Genomic DNA, 16,097 nt, shown 5'->3' on the forward strand with positions numbered 1-16,097 from the left:
CTTCAAAGGCGGAAAACTGATCGCGATCCGGGCTCAGTCGAGACATTCCTGGAGGAGTTGATCGCTGGAGATAAAGAGAAAAAAAATAAGTATTGATGCCGGCGGTGATGCGAGACATGATACGAGTAATAACAGGGGGACTGCGCGCAGGGTAGTAATAGCAGCAGTAATAACAAGAGTTTGCGAGGATGTCAGGAAAGATAAGGAAGACATCGCTTTAATGGTATAGTTAATAAAGGATGGGTTGACATAATTAAAAGATAGGAACAAAACGAATAAACAAGAAGTGCACCATCTTTTAGCCTTCACCAAGAATTTACATGACTTTCCTCCTCCTTGTTCCCAATTACGGGAAAGATCGAGCGCCTAATCTGCGGGAGATCCGCGCAAACTTCCGTAATTTGGGAAACAATTATCTTCCGTTTAATTTTTAGTGAATTTAAAAAAAAAAGGAATAACCATCGTGTCTGGCTGGAATTGAGACTTGTTGAGTTGATATTGAGCCTTCTCTCTCTCTTCTTTTTTTACCTTGCTTTTCTTCCCCTTTCTTTCGAACTTTGCAGATTTGCAAAGTGGACCCAATCCGGCCAAACTTTTCCCCTCTGTTTTGATTTCAATGGGAGAGATTCCACAGGTAGAGAAGCGATTCCTTATCTCATTGAAATCCACCAGAATTTCAAACTCCCGGAGATTCCGAATTTAGGGCAGCGTGAAACTATATCAGGTTTAGCTGTTGTCATCTGGAACAACTAACCTACTCTCTACATGTCTACTCACAAGTAGGGTCCCTTTAGAGGAGAGAGGAGCTCCGAGGAAAGGTGCAGAATCGAATCCAGCAGTTTTAGCCGCGCTCCTTGGAGAACCGTTTTACCCACTTTTTACTCACAAGTAAGTCGCAAAGCAGGGTCTGCCCCAGATAATGTATTTTACGCCTGCGATCTCACAGCGCAGTTCTATACCAGTGTACAGATTTTTAGGCTAACGTTGCTTAGGTTGGAAGGAAGGAAAGAAAGAAAGAAAGAAAGAAAGAAAGAAAGAAAGAAAGAAAGAAAGAAAGAAAGAAAGAAAGAAAGAAAGAAAGAAAGAAAGAAAGAAAGAAAGAAAAAGGAAGGAGGGAGGCAGAAAGAGAAAGATTAATGTATATTTAATACCATCATTTAATGTAGACAGCCAATCCGTTTGGAAATGAAACACTTTTGAGTACATCAATAAAACGAATGCTAATAAATAATTATAATAAATGCCTGGATATGTTCTGTCAGAATCAAACCATGTCAAATAGGATAATTATACTCAATCAAATCTTCTAGCTAATTTTATTTCACTTCTTTCTCACTAGATCGCTTTCTAACCTTCCTGTGTGTGGAATGTATTCTTTGCGGTTTGCTGCGTTCTATCTCATTATTAATGTTCGTATTATTAATATTCGGATTTTGAGAGGTGGGCCGTAGTCTGGAATGGTGGAAAGGTTTCTCTCCTCCTCGTTCCGGCTTTGCAAGGAGTAAACCATTTTTTAAAGCTTAAATTAGGCTGTTTATATTTTAGAATTTATTTCCTAAGTTTTAAAAAAGATTTTGTTATCCCCTGGGAGTTTCCAAGCCCCCTTCTCAGGGGTGTGCTACGTGAAAAATAATCTCAGAGGCTAATTACATCCAATCAAGCATTCAAGTTAATTAATTGTACCTTTTTCCTTATTAGTGCAGGTTTATTAAGAATCAAAAGCGGTTTTGATTCTTTCCGATCTTGCTCAATCAAACGGCTTTTCCTTAGTCTGAAAAGCATTTTAACATATTTTTATTTTCCTGTTAGAAAACAGCAAGAACATTTAAAAATTAAAAAAAAAACCCTTCGTTTCCTAAATAGGTTGATTCCAAATTTAGTTAGAGTAGACCCACCTAAGGCACATCGGGAGACAGCTTAAGAACAAGACATGGCCCTTCTTTTTTAAAAGCAATCCTCCATCCCATAAAATATTTTTGTTTAAAAAAAATTCCGAAGCATAAATCCAACATAAAGCGCAGTTTTGTCTTAATATTGGAAAATTGGTCTCGATTCAGTGTACCTTAATTGTCTCACTTTCCTTAATTCGAAAGGAAGTGAATGTCTCGTTGGGTATCTCATTATTATTATTATTATTATTATTATTATTATTATTATTATTATTATTATTATTATTATTATTATTATTATTATTATTATTATTATTATTATTATTATTAAAAAAAACCAGAAACACATCTCATTTGAGTGGAGGCTGAGAAGGAAAACATTCCCCGTGGTGGAGTAAAATCTGTTTTATTCATGATGCCAATGGATAGGCAATTTTTTTTAATTTAAAAAAAAATTGGGGATTCTGTGTGTGTTCAGGATCCGTGGATTCATCAAGTGCTGAGCAAAGCCATCAGGAGAAAAACTAGCGAGAAAGGACCGAGGGAGAGTCAATCCTGTCCTTAACTACATCTATAGCACAGATTTACCTGGAAGGTAAATCCGGTTCCAATTCAGGAACAGGAGGCTTCCACTCCGAATTGAAATCGGATTAAAAGGCCAAAACTAACCTTCCCAGACCTGCCTGGGACGATTTGTAACTGTAGTACCCATCTACTTGGGGCTAATGGGAACTGTAGTTTCTTAAACGCCTTTGGCGCGATCCAGTGCCCCCCCTTTCTGATCCGGAGTGAAACAGGTTTACATAGATTCCTAGGTAAACCGGTTCAAAGAGGACATCGGCCTTAAAAAAAAAACCGCTGGAAAGAACCGCTTCTTTCTTTTTCTTTGTTTACCTTACTTTTTTGTGATAATAGCCATTATTATTATGCACAATTCGTAATCGCTTTGGAGGATGATGCAACTAAGCTTCGGAGTCACCTCTGTTTCAGAGATCCGGCAGGCAAATGTGATTTTTCTCGCATGGAGACAAACGTTTAACAAAATAACCCATAAAACGCAATTTGTTCTTCTAGCCCGCGCGCAAAAATCAAAGCCTGCGTATCTGTTTGCGGTGCATTTAACACTCCTCTTCCGCCTCCCCAAAAATTCATATACTTTTTTGCTGGATCTACATCCCGATGAGGAATTTCTGTCTTATGGTTTCAACGCTTTTTGTCGCGAGGAATCAAACTTGGAAGTTCACGTTCAACCGGTAACTTCTTTGACTGGAAGTCCCCACCGGAAAACCTGTGAAACCAACCTTATTTAGGGGGCGAACGGATCAGAATGGAAACGGCCTCTCTCCTCGCGTCTTCCTTTCGGTGGGATTAATTCTAGAGGCGGGATCGATCCCTCTTTCCTCGGAATTAAACACTGGGGACGTCCTGCTTTCTTGAGAAACCCAATGGGTAGAACTGTAGGGCCTTTAAATCGGTCCTATTGGGAAAAAATCCATTTTTAGAAGCCCTGAAGTATGTAGACTGTAAACAGAGCGGGGCAGAGAACTGGCTCTTGGGCTTTTGCCCCCTGCCGTCTACACTGATGTAGCAGATACTGTTGGGAGGGTTTGGAATCCTTTTTTTCCCAAGAAAAAAACATGTGCCGAGCTTTAAATGTATCAGGACAAGCTTTGTTGTCTATCCGTTTGGATGTTGGAATTAAATTTAGGGAGGCGGACTTGGAAAGAGAAAAAGAAAATGTTATATTTATCCATTTATCTATTTGTGTACATATTATTTATATGCCATCGTTCTCCCCATAGGCGGCCCAAGGCGGCCACAACCATTAAAAACGATGCAATGTTTTTTTTAAAAAAATACTATTTCAAACTGTATTTTAAAAAAGAAGGCGACAATGGTCATAGCTTTCCACATGTTCTCTCCAGAGGAAGTCTTAGGGCCATGCCAAAGCTCGGAAGGGATTCCGTTTTGGACTACAAATCCCAGAATCCCCCCTGCCAGGGAGCGGCAGGATGGTGAAAGTTGTTAGTCCCCCCCCCCAAAAAAAAGGAATCTTTTTAAAAATCTGGGGAATGCCTTCTGAAAGTCCAACGAATAATTTGAGCGGGCTGTGAAGGCCAGAATTTGAAAACGTCTTTGGGGGGGGGGGGAGGAGGGACAAGGGTTATGGGGGATTTTGGGATCTGTAGTCCAAACAAAGGTAGGTTTCCAAGCTCTGCGGGTAACGCTAGCCCGCAGATCGCTACCCAAACTCGGCCTTCTTTCGAATCAAGTGAAGCTGCGTAAAAACGCGCCGCAGCCTTGCGCGGTTGCGCACGAAACCCAGGCCCCTTTCCAACGCCCGCGGTGTGAGGATCGGGGCCGCCTGGGCTTTACTCTTCCGAGGGAGGGCAGAGGAAAGTCCTGCCCCCTACCTGGGAAGGGTCCCAGCAAGCGTTATTGGCTTTTTCACCGCTTTTTTCCCCCAGAAGTTGGAAAGCTCTAGAGAAGGCGAGGGGCGCGAAAACGCAAAGCACCTGCTCAGGGAAAGGCAGGTTGGCGGGTCCACCTTACTTCTCTCTCCCTCCCCCTTCCTCCATTTTTTCCCCCGTGGAGTGACCGCCGAGAGGAGAGGAGAGTGGCTTTTATTCTGGGTAATTTATACTCCAGCCAAAAAAAAAAGCCAGGGCCGGATTTTACGGCCCTTGCCTTCAAGGTTGGACTATAAATTAGCCGGTGCGCGAAGCAACTCGAATCAGGCGGAAAGGGGGAGGGAGAGGGAAAAAAACGCTCAGAAAGAGCCCTTTGAACACCAGGAAAGCAAATTAAAAAGTCCAAAGAAAGAGGAGGAGAGCCGGTGGCAAGGCGAGGAGGAGGAGGAGGAGGAGGAGGAAGAAAGGGGCAAAGAGGGGAGCGCACGAACCCCTGGCCCAGCCTCGCCCTTTCCAAAACGCCTTCCAGTTCCTGGAACTTTGAAAAAAGTCCGACGAATTCAGTGCTGTTCTTTCTTTTCGCCCCTTTCCAGAAAAAAACCAAAGGGGTTTGGAAAGGGGCCCTCTTTTAAGATCGACGACAGCCCACCTCACCCCACCCGCACCCCTATAATGGAGAGGGCTTGCTTTCCAGGGGGGCTTCCTCCCTCCCGAGCCGCATGGGTCGAGTTAGCTGGGGGAAGTTAGCTTCAATTTCTGTCCCAGAAAACGGGGTGCCTTAAGGGTACCACAAGACTCTGGGTCGGTTTGGGCGGCCCAAGGCAGAGCAAAAAGCCAGGTTTAACCTCATGGAACGTGCTCAAAATACGCATATTCTCACTTGCGCACCAACAAGCCATACGCACTGGGGAAGACTGGGCGACCAGCGTTTAGCTTATCCTTCTGTGAACATTTCCCACTCTGGCTTCGCCCCCCCCCCGCAAGCCCTCCCACCCGCTTCGCATCTGCCGGGTCTTCCTTCTTACGAGGTGGAAAACTGGATCAAGGTCCCACACATGGACCACTTCATTTCCTTCTATGGCCAGCTCTTCTAAAGGCCAGGAGCGGAGGCGGGCGTGATGACAAGTTGTGATGATGAGGATGATGGTGACAGTGCAGGGAGTCCTGGCAACAACACTGAGCCCCAGATGGATTGATTTACTTATTTACTCACTTATTGATTGATCGATCGATTACTTTCTTCTCTTCCTCCTCTTTTTAATTTTTTTTTTAATTTTTTGGCAAGGCCTATGAAGAGTTCTGTAAGACCTCGACAATTTCCAAATTTTGGATCATAACTGTTAAAGAAATTTCCCGCGGTGCATTTTGCCCTTGTCCTAGACGAACAAAATTGACTTGAAGGCATTTTATTATTATTATTATTATTATTATTATTATTATTATTATTATTATTATTATTATTATTATTATTATTATTATTATTATTATTATTATTAGTAGTAGTAGTAGTAGTAGTAGTAGTAGTAGTAGTAGTAGTAGTAGTAGTAGTAGTATTTAGTAGTAGTAATAGTGTTAGTGTTAGCATTAAACATTGTTGTTTTCATCCAGTTGAAGAGATCCGCGGATCAGGTTGCTGAACCCCTCCAATAATTCCCAGCTTTGATTCTTACCCGGAATAAGCTGAAGTGAGTAATTTTCATTTTCCTTAGCAGGGGAAAGTGTTATTTTAATCATTTTGAAACGAGCCTTCGGATTAGCTCCATTCTGCAATTCCCGCTTTGGGCTCCAAGCAATTTAGAAGCAGAGCCGCCCCCCCCCCAAATTTTTTTTGCCGGATTTCCAAAGCAAACAATGCCAGATTAAGATAGATGGCCCCGACCAGCCGATTTCGGGTGCAGAGAGGCGGTCGAAATTTGGATTCCTCTTTAATACGAAGGTGGTTTTGAACCATTTTCGAAAATCCGAAGGAGAGCTGCCGGGCGCCCTTACCTAACATTCCAAAAACTGTCCAATGGGTTCCAAATATTTATTTTTATATTTTTCCGTGGGAACCAACTCTCCGCACTGCAGCGCACGGATTTATTTACGGATCCTGCTTGAGAACCGCATCCTATAATAAAACGTGCAAGCAACAAATAAAGTTCTCTCAACTGGACTTCTTACATGCTCACATCCTAACGATTTTGGAAATACTCCAATACACCTTGGTACGCCACCTTCCCAACAGCAAGCAAGCAAGCGAACAAACACGACCCCTCTCATTACAGCTAAGAAATACCACTCATACCAAATCGTACGATGAAACTAGTACGATGGTCCCAAAGATCCGTATCGGTCCAAACCCGGTTTAAAGAGAGACATTTTATCCACGATTTCTCTAAACGCGGTGTGAAAGCGAACTGCTCGTACCGGCGGAGCGTGTTCCGCGTTGTGGAGGCGAGTAGGAAATATATATATATCTGACAGAACCATACAGATTAATTTTAAAATGGTCCTTTATTTACGAACCAGGAAATGAATAACTACCACCTTAGCAAGGGACCCTCTGGATCAGCGAAACCAGTTCTGGTCAAGGAGACATCGCGGGGAATCGAACTCCCTACCGCTGGCGCCGCCGACAGAGGCCTCAACCACGGAGCTATGAATGCATGAAAACTGGAGGTTCCCCCTCATCGGGGAGAAAACCCAGTCCGGAATGAAGACGGAGACCAATTTTTACGCACCTCGGAAAAGAGCAGAATGCTTTTCGGTAGAAAAATATAAAAAAGAAATTGTTTTTAATGTTTCTCGGAAGCCATTGCTGGGGTTTCTAGAATGGAGAGCCTTTTGGAAAAGCGGGGGGGGGGGGGGCAAGCGAAAGAACAACGTCTCTTTACGCCACCAGACGGCGGGATATGAGAAGGAAAAATGTTAATCCTCGGTGCTAATGATGAGGATTCTCCGGGTAGGCGGAGAGGAAATCCGAGTTGGGTTTTGACAGATCCGAGAGAAGGGCGCGGAACTGGGCGGCCCAGGCGGGAGGGGGGTCGCGAATGCCAGCCAGCCTGGCCTGAGAAAGAGGTCAAAGCAGGCCAACGGAAGCTCAGAAGCGGCTTGGAAAGGTGGTTCTGTTGGCAAAGGGCGCGCGGCGCCAAAAATAACGAAAGCGAAAAGGAAATAGCATCGGATTTGAAGCGAGTTTCAAAAGCGAGGGGAAAAGGTGGGAACCTGAGATTTTTTTTCCAGACTGGGGCAGGATCTCCTCCTTTTTTCTGTGGATTCTCGGAGGAGGAAACCGTGGCTGAGAACAGGTAGGGCAGAAAGAAGAAGAAAAGGAGGAGGCGGTGCGCCTAGGGCGCACGGCTCTCCAAAAGCGCACCGCTCTCGCCAAAGGCGCACGGCGTGAAAGAGGCGTGGGCGCGCACCCAAGCGCCTTCCTTATCACACATGGAGGGCCGCCATACTCCCGAAGCGAATTAACCCTCCCCAGTTCTGCTACCCTTCTGAGATTCCAGACGCCCTCCTTGACACCCTGACCCTCCCCTTCCTTCCCTCTCACCCGCCTCCCGCCTGGACCTGGCGGCCTTCCATGTCAGAGTTCACGGATCTGCCCAGCCGCCTTGAACTTCCAGCTGTAAAAAGACGGATATTAAATCCCTTCTAATGGATCCCGCGCGAAGAAGGGGTTGTGTTTCCATGTTTCCAAAGGAGAGCAAGGGTGTTTGGGCGGGGGAGAGGGGAAAGCAGCGAACATTAAAAGTTTGGGGGTGGTGGTGGTGAGGGGGTGGAGAGGGATCAAAGCTGACTAGGAAATGCTCCCCCTTTCCTTTGTACCCGCACATCCTAATATGTGGCTGCACCTGGCTTTTTAGTGTGTGGGGGAGAGGTGGTCGAAGATGGGGTTATTGCCTCTTAGAGAAGTTTTATTTTATTTTCAATTTTTAATTAATTTTTTAAAAATTTTAATTTTTTTTAAAAAAATTGCTTCTTGATTTTGGAGGGGAATATTTTCTCAGGCCAGAAAATATTTTCTTGGCCCACTGGGGCGTAGGATTTGTATGCATAACTGCCGGCCACATACAAAAAGGCCTGCTTGATTTCCTATGGATTTGAACATTTTAAACGTGTAAATAACATTTGCAGCTCCTCTGAAGCCTTACAGAACTAACGGCTTCCCTCTGGCCACCAGTTGCTCATCCTGGGGAAGGTAGACTGCCCCTGAAAATGGAGGTTCCATTTCGCTCTGCTGTACATTAAAGCTCTGGAATGATTTTTTTCTCTCCTCCCCTTGGAAGAGTTTAACAATCTTTTGTCTGGAACTGATAGAGTTTTGCCTATGGTCTTCTGCTGTTACATTTGTTCCAAATGTCGGCTCATGTCGCAACCAGGCCATGCGACAAAACAACTGTTTTCTCAGAGAATCTTACGGGTTACAGGCAAGCGTTTTAATTCCCCCCTAATTTGCAGATCCCCCCAAAAAGGTCCCCTTGCTACCCAATCAAGATGAGGTTCAATTTTCTCTGATTTGAGTTACTGGGACTGCTCCCCCCCCCCACACACAGAAGACATGAACCTGTTGCTATTACTATTTCTGAGTTAACACAGAAATAGGAATCAGCTCGTTCCCAAAAGGAAACTGGTTTTACCTTCCTGAGCAAATCTGCCCATCTGCATCTAAAGCCAGGATCCAAGATTTGGGAAAGGTATTTGATTGGTTCTTTAAATTTTCCAATTAAATAAGCATTCCAAAAACAGGGGTCCGTGTTCATGAAAGGTTTTGTCAGTCCCCAGTAGCTGTTACCGTACTGTGGCGGGGAGTTCCACAAGACAATTATGCATCCTGCAGAAAAGTGCTTCGACACCAGTCCTAAAACTATGATTAGTCCATCCATAACTCTGAACCCTAGTGAAATCTAATTTTGGCATCTTGAAAGGGAGTCCTACAGAGGAAGGGCAGGATCTGTTCTTGATCATCTCAGAGCGCAGGACACGCTATAAGGGGCTCAAGGGGCAGGACGCCAGATTTCGGCTGAATATCTGAAAAAACATTGTAGCTATTAGAGCAGTAGGACAATGGAATCCATGACCTCAGGAGGTGGTGAGCGCTCCAGCACTGAAGGCCTTCAAGAGAAAACTGGACCCCCACGCTGTCAGATCTGTTTTGATTTGAATTCCTGCCTTGAGCAGGGGGTTGGACTGGATGGCCTTAGAGGCCCCTTCCAAGACATTTATTCTGTAATTCTATGGTGTTCTTTTTCCTTTCTTCTCTCCCTCCCTTCTTCTGATGGACCTGCAGTCACCCAAGGGCATCGGTAGCGCAAATAAAGGCATACCTTATGGGCGTCTATTCCTATCAAACCCCTTGCTTTAGAATTCCACCATGCACCCCATAAAGAGAGGAAATTTCTGAGGTTCTCCATCTGAAGTGGGGAATGAAGGATTGTTTTTTTTAAAAAAAATTAAAAAGGCCCTTGCATGGTGAAAATCTCAGCCACCTGTCCCCCGTCAGGGAACCTCTCTGACTATTCTTCATAATCAGACTTCCTCCCTGCTTTTTCACTTCTGGCTCGTCTTTAAGATGTCTTTGGTTTTTTTTTTAAATCAGTGGGCATTTTTATGCTGTTTTGAGGATCTTGTAGACTTTTTTTGGGGGGGGAGAGGGATCCTGCCTCCATTTTTAAAAAAGTGACTTTATGTACAGTATTTATTTCCTGTAAAGCAACCTGGAGGATGTGACAGAACAATGGTAGAAAGAGACACTTCGATAAATCTATGGACATTCAGAGGGTGGTGGAAGCCCCACTCCTTGTGTGGGCAAGATTTGGAACTGACCGTGAACTAGGCAGGGAAACAGACGTATGCTAGAGTTTGTCCAGGCCTCTTTTGTGCATTAAATATTCATCCCCGAAGGATCATAGGGTGCTCTAGAATAAGAACAGAATCATAGAATAATGAAGTTGGAAGGGACCTATAAGGCCATTGAGTCCAATTCCTGCTAAAGACAGGCATCTAGATCAAAATGGATCTGACATATGGTGGTCCAATTTTGTCTTGAATGATTCTAGTTTGGAGCGTTCATCACCTCCGGACATCATGAGTTCTACTGTCGTACTGCTCTAACAGTTAAGAAGTTTTTTTCCTGATATTCAGCCAAAGCCCACTTCCTCAGCAAAGCCAAGTGTATAAAGCTTATAGGCTGCTCCACAGTGCTTAAAGCCCTCTCTGGGTGATTTACAACTGAATTATTCAGGTTACTCATTGCCCCCCCACCTACCCCAGCCAGCCAGGTTCTCAATTTGCCAACTTCAGAAGGAAGGTTTGAGTCCGACGGGAGCCAGCGACCCGAGCCACGGATCGAACTCACTCATGAGTAGAGTCTTTGCTGCAGTCCTGCAGTTTAATCCCTCTACCACAAGGCTCATAAGAGTGGGACTTTTATTTATGCATTTAGCACAAATCGGCAGCTACGCTGGATGGTTATGGCAGTCGAATCCCATCTTCGCTGCCGCAGAGACATTCCACCAAAGGTTCTGTCGTTCAGTAAGGCACTCTGCTGTTGCTTAGAAAAGTGGATTAGTGCTCTCTAGCTAAGAAATTCCAGAGGGCCTCAAGATGGAGGCATGGCAATTACTGTATTTTCCATGTATAAGACTATACTTTTGTCTAAAATCGTTAGACTAAAAATTGAGGGTTGTCTTATACACGGAAGTAAGCTGAGAAGAGAACAAAAACAAGTGGAGAGGAAAGCAGGGATCAAAGCGATCCTGCAGCGCTTTGATCCCTCTCCCCCTACACTTGCTAAGCCCCACTTAGATTTCTTAATTTTGGATTAGAAAAGCGGGGGGACGTCTTATACGTGGAAAAATACGGCAAATGGACATCAAACTGCTACGATGCCTCGGGAAGGAGGAGGGTGGAAACGCTAGCTGTCCCTATGTACAGAGGGTGAGAGATCCAAGACCATTAACTTTAGAGTCCAGAAGGCAGAGGAGTCAAAGGCCTCTCAGTTGAGAGATCAACTCTACCAGTGGCGTTTTCATGGCTGGAACTGAGGACTAATGGACCCAGGGTTTTGTTAGCCTCAATCTCCAGGCTACTGTCCCCAGACACAGCAGGCACATTTCGGAGGAAATCGGACCACGTACATCGGCCCAAATCCTAATTATTATAGCCAACAGTGTAACACAGTTGACTAAATCTCACAGTGACCTTAAGGGGTTGGTGTAAGCATGTGCCGAGCAGGCCCCAGTAGCTCAACATGGCAAAGCCAACCGCCTACGCCAGCTTCTTAATTGGCCACCAAGGTTTACGCCAATTCCTGTAAACTGGTTTAAGACCTCAGGAAGATTTGGGCCGAGAGGCTCATGTTGTATCTTCCTGCCCCGTAGCTTTCGAGGATGATGAGCGTGGCAGAAAACAGAAGGCACAAGACCTTTGGCTAAGCACTGAAACTAAGGTTGAAATCAGCACCAGAGATTTTAAAAACCAAGCGCTCCACACAAGCTGATGCATCTTTGAGTTTTCTGTCTTTCATCCACAGTTCACAAAAACCTCTAGTTCTTCCTGCTGTATTAGTGCATGGAATTACATGGTACGGAACATTATTTTAAAAAAAGAGGAATTGAACAAAGGTTTCACCCATCTCCAGCCAGCATCTGCCGTTATCTTAACGATGACTTGGCTAATAAGTTCCCCTGCCTTAAAAAAGTGGTATCTCAATTAAAGTAGACCTATTGAATGAGGGGTGGAAATTGACGTGTCAACACCGATCCAAGTTCAGTTGATCTTGGTTCAATGGATCTAAGTGGGAATAGCCGTTGGATGGAGGCCCATGCTTTCTTGACTCGCCGCCCATGCGCTAACACACCAGCAGGCGCATTGACATACAGAAAGGAGTCAGCCAAAGTCGGAGTCACTCTTAAGAAACAGAATCCACAAGCCAGTCCCCGGAGAAGCTGCCTAGGCGGTCAAGTGGTAGCTTTTTCCATCATTTAATTAAGCAATATGGCCTTCGTTAGCGGTCTCCTCTTCATCTTGCGCACATGGCTGGCATAAGCCCCTCAGCCCTGCTGATGATGCATCCCCAGTGATTCATGGCATAGAAGGGATATTTAGTGTGTTTTCCATAAGTGGAGGCTAATGTTTAATAATTATAGCATCATTGTTTCCTCCACCCACCCATGGTCTAGCATGTGCTTCTTCTTATAGAAGCCACGTGAAGTTATGGGGTGGGATCTCTCATGGGAAGCTCAAAAACACTTGCATCCTCTTTTCTAACATATGTTGGTTTGTTTTTAGCAGATCTAGAGAAGTCACCTTCTTTTTTAATGTTCTCCTTTTATGTCTCGTTCCCATCAGTAGCTCTAAGGCAGCTAAGGCCGGTCCTCTCCAGAGGCACCCTGGGGAAGCCACCTTAGATGGCAGGATTTGAAGATCACAACAGGACAACCGATTGCTAGCACTTAGCTGGGTTGTTTGCTGTATGGATGTGTGTCATCGGAAGTGGAAGGCTTTGTTTTCTCAGCTCCCAGCAAACCGGGAGGCTAACTCAGAGGAAACTGGACGCTGTTCATCCCTTTGATGACAGAGTTCAACACACTGATGCTAAAATGATCACTTTCACATCCAACAGGAGGAAAACATCCAGTCTTTTGCAAATAATAATTTGAAATATATGTTAAAGCTGAGCCCTGAAAGACAGATCCTGCAGCTGAGGCTCCAAGACTCCCTGGAGAAGACCCTAATGTTGGGAAAATGTGAAGGCAAGAGGAGAAGGGGACAACAGAGGATAGGATGGATGGATGGACAGTGTCATTGAAGCGACCAACGTGAATCTGACCAAACTCCAGGAGGCAGTGGAAGACAGGAGGGCCTGGCGTGCTCTGGTCCATGGGGTCACAAAGAGTCGGACACGACTAAACAACAATAATTTCTAAGCAGCTCCGTCATACCAAGAAGGCTCAGCTCCTGCACATCATCAGAGTCACAAGGTCACCCTTACTCAGAGGGATGCTGGCTGACAGGGACTGGAATTGTAGCTGTGTGATCTGTCAGTAGAAGGATCTGCTGGCGGAAGAGTCAGAAAAACGGGGGGGGGGGGCGGAGAAAGTGTGGAAAGAAGGGGGAGCCAAATTATACCACCTCCAAAGATGGCGAGCGGGTAGTTTTTGCTCTGCTATCAGAGTCTAAAAATCCTCTAAACACATTTACCAGGAATAAGTTAAGTCCCATTGAGTGCGGTGGAACATATTTCCAAACAACTGCAATCCACTGTAAAGCTGCTATCCTATATCCACAGAATCTAGGATTTCATTCTGGCTTCAATATGTACAGGGTTCACATCAGCCTTTTTAGCTGGTCCTTCCTCCACCATTGAAAATGTGGTGTAATTCAGCTAATCTTTTAAGGTGCCTTGAGACTGCAATGATATAAGCCTTCGGCTTACACTGAACTCTTAGTCTCAATAGAAAATATTTATTTCCTGGTAGTGGGGTGATGATGATTTCTAAAACATGGTGCTGTGCAATTTGTACAATTTTATATGTCAGATGCATGACGATGGTAACTCCCCCCAAGAAGCTACCTTTGGAAGAGAAGATTTAAGCTTGCTTGCTATGTTTCACCTCCCGGAGAAACGCGCAAGCTTTTGAATTACACAGAAATCTTCATGGGTCGATTGTTTCTAGGAAAACATTCTCAAGAACGGGAAGCCGGGCATTCAGAAGAGGCTGATGAATGAATGAACAGAGATATTTATACATTTTCAAAGTTGAAAGTCTGGCCAGAGATTTCCTGGGGAGAATTTGAAGTGATGAAAATCGGTTTCTATGGACAGAGTGTGTTAATAGCATCTTATGTATCATTTAGACATATAGACCTGGTTCATCAGTGGCCTAAACCCTGTATGTGGCTTAAGGAGAGCCTATGGCTGTTCAATTTCAGAAGCCCCATTGAGTTCAATGGGGCTTATTCCCAAGTCCCCCCCTGTGGGTGCAACGTCAGCCTAAAAGAGCAGTCGAGGGTTTCCTTATTTCCAACCCAACTTCCCACTTAGCCAACGGGTCTGGAAAGCGGAAAGCCTTCCCACCACATCGCAGGCTGTGTTTTTCCAGCCCTGATCTCCTTTCTTTCCTTAACTAATTGGAAAAGAAATTTAATTTCCTTTCAGATCTACAGACGGGAGCTCCCGGCCCTGGCTGCTCAGAAGTAAAGGGGATTTTTTGGAATGGGACTTCTCGGGGAAAATAAGGCAGTTTTCCGAGGGAACAGCTACAAAAGCAGGATGAAAAGTCTGGAAAGCAGTTATTGATTATTGATCGGCTGTGGAGCTTTCTTCAATCGATTTTAAAACATGACATTGTTCCAAAACCATATTGTTCTCCTGATGTTCTCATTGCTATTCTTTGGAAATTTTCACAGCAAATTTGGCAGCAGAGATAAATCCAAATATTCAACTCATTCCTTCATCTTTAAAAAGTTGCTTTAGAAAAGATGCAGGATTTATGCAGAGAAGTGGAAAATTCACTTTGGGTGTGGTTAAGATGATTTGGGAAATCTTGTTTGTAAGTGAATTGTTTTCCATTGATGAGGATACACTCAATTTGAAAGAAAACTACAATAGTATTATGGCATGGTATTTTATATTATTGCCTTTTAATGAGGTAAGCCACCTGGGGTCCTTTTTAAGCAGAAAAGTGGGGTAAAACATTTTTAAAATGAATGAATTAATGAATGAACAGATGATAGATAGATAGATAGATAGATAGATAGATAGATAGATAGATAGATAGATAGATAGATAGATAGATAGATAGATAGATAGATAGATAGATAGATAGATAGATAGATAGATAGATAGATAGATAGATAGATTACTATTTTAAAAGTTTTTTTTAAATTTCCACCAAAGAGGAAATGCAATATTGCCTTGACGCTTTTAAAATGAATCTCCAGAAAAGGGGAAGAAAAAGTGGATTCAGGGGAATCAACTTTTCCAAATAAACAGAGAAAATAACTTGAAAACAAAAAGATCCAAACGTAATTTAAAATTCTAATTTACTGAGGCTGGGTGTTTGGTAGATATTTATTTTCCCCTGAAATAAGAGACACTTCAAATAAATGTATTTGTTCCGTCAAGGTGCAACTTACACCTTGCTTGTGTCGTTAGATCTCATGTCTGCACAGAGGGACCCAAAGAATATATAATTGAAAAACAAATAAGTAACCAACCAGCCAAAAGAACTAATTTTTATTAAGAGATCTGGGTCTGTTTGATCCTTAAATAGCCGAAGGACCTGATCCAGCGAAAGTTATTCAGGTTTTACTTTGTTTGTTTTGTGGAAGGGGGGGGAAGAATAATAAACCTGTTTTTAGAACCTGTTTAATTTTGCCACAAATCCCATGTCCCCCCCCCCTTAAATCCGTCTGCAGTAACTTTCAAAAGTGGAGTCAGAAGGAATTATTTTTCCCGACTTTTTTCTTTTCTAAAATAGAATCAGTCCATCGTACCAAATTTAAACCCCTGAATTAAATTTAAAAAGTGTTTGTGGAGCAGACGTTACGCCCGATGCTCCAAAAATACGAACATTTTGAAGCAAAAAAAGTGCAATCTCCATTTTAACTGACTTTTCTAGAAATATAAAATAAAAACTGCCTAATATTCGTGATTCTACCAAGGTCGATTGGAACGACAATTCCACGGAGTTTAATGGGACTTACTCTCAAGAAACCTTGAATTCTCGATGGGGTTTTCAATCTGCCCCCTTTTCACTCGCTTCCTTTTCCGCCAAACCCCCGTCAAAAAAGAGGGGGAAAAAAA

General features: G+C 43.8%; 1 long non-coding RNA gene across 4 annotated transcripts in view; it reads right to left on the minus strand.

Moving 5' to 3' along the window:
• Positions 1 to 16,097, minus strand: part of LOC110082924 (uncharacterized) — a 37,558-nt gene that overhangs the window by 12,154 nt on the left and 9,307 nt on the right. For 2 of the 4 annotated variants that reach the window (XR_013539690.1, XR_012082188.2), the window contains exon 3: positions 3,191 to 3,366. The exons of the other annotated variants lie outside the window; for them this stretch is intronic. This is a non-coding gene — a long non-coding RNA (uncharacterized LOC110082924). The remainder of the gene's footprint in view (positions 1 to 3,190; positions 3,367 to 16,097) is intronic. 4 annotated transcript variants of the gene reach the window in all.

This window comes from Pogona vitticeps, chromosome ZW-PAR (genome assembly GCF_051106095.1).
Source record: "Pogona vitticeps strain Pit_001003342236 chromosome ZW-PAR, PviZW2.1, whole genome shotgun sequence".
In the NCBI taxonomy this organism is placed as follows: domain Eukaryota; kingdom Metazoa; phylum Chordata; class Lepidosauria; order Squamata; family Agamidae; genus Pogona; species Pogona vitticeps.